This window comes from Tupaia chinensis, unplaced genomic scaffold (genome assembly GCF_000334495.1).
Source record: "Tupaia chinensis unplaced genomic scaffold, TupChi_1.0 Scaffold000597_1, whole genome shotgun sequence".
NCBI lineage: Eukaryota > Metazoa > Chordata > Mammalia > Scandentia > Tupaiidae > Tupaia > Tupaia belangeri.
In genome coordinates this window covers 4,623,347-4,624,503 of record NW_006160114.1, presented here as the reverse complement: position 1 = coordinate 4,624,503, position 1,157 = coordinate 4,623,347, and the positions used below count along the sequence as shown (strand labels likewise).

Below are 1,157 nucleotides of genomic sequence, written 5' to 3'. Positions count from 1 at the left end.
AGGAATGCCCCAGGTATACCACCATTGCCAGGTGTTCTCCCTTTGATGCCAGGAATGTCACCAGTTACGCTAGGCCTGCCACCTGGAATGATGCCAATAGACGGAATGATGCCACCTGGAGCAGGAATAGCACCTCTGATGCCTGATATGCCACCAGGTATGCCCTCCCCATTCCACATCCTGGGATTCCTCCAATGACTCAAGCACAGGCTTTTTCAGCACCTGGTATTCTTAATAGACCACCTACGCCAACGGCAACAGTGCCTGCTCCACAGTCTCCCGTTACAAAGCCTCTTTTCCCCAGTGCTGGACAGGCTCAGGAAGGCATCCAAGAACCTGTTGGTACAGATTTCAAGCCCTTTAATAGAACCCCTTCAATGACTACAGAACTGCCAAAGCCTACATTCCCTGCTTATTCACAATCGACAGCTTCAACAACTGGTACAGCAAATAGTACTACAGTTAAACCAGCAGCTTCCGTAACCAGTAAGCCTGCTACACCTACGACAAGCAGTGCAACAAGCAAGTTGATCCACCCAGATGAGGATATACTCCTGGAAGAGGGGAGGGCACAGTTACCTAAATACCAATGCAATCATTCTTGTCCAGGACAGGCTCTCCAACAGTAATCCACAAGTTGGTGCAACTGGAGGTATGATGCCACCACAGCCGGGCATCCCACAGCAACAAGAAATGAGACTCCTAATGCCACTTTATGGTCAGTATGGTAGTCATCACCAAGGCATGCCAGGTTATCAACTGGTGCTATACTGCCATATGGGTAGGGACTACAGATGGTGGCCCCTTACCAAGGGGGGGCCTCCTCAACCTCTGATGGCAATGAGACTCCCAGTAATGTCACAAGGTGGCCGTTATTGATCTTACTTCATCCAATCTAATAGGTTTGGAGATTAAACCTTTTCTCAACTTGAGCTGTTTATATAGCCAAGCTTCCGTCAATGAGGTTTCACTGTGACTTTAACAAACATTACCTTCACACATACCGGGAACTATAGGACATTTATTTTACATGGAAACATTATTTGGAATAATAAAGCAGGAAATTTTCCTGAAGTTGCAATTTATACTGTATGGCTTCTTTTTCAAGTTTCATCTAGATTTTTCGAAGAGAACCATAGTAAATTTGGTTCGTTAAA

General features: G+C 46.0%; 1 pseudogene; it reads left to right on the top strand.

Annotated features, from left to right (window-relative positions):
• LOC102471186 (BUB3-interacting and GLEBS motif-containing protein ZNF207-like) overlaps positions 1-879 on the top strand; it is a 23,450-nt pseudogene extending 22,571 nt beyond the window's left edge.
• The last annotated feature ends 278 nt before the right edge of the window (positions 880-1,157 follow it).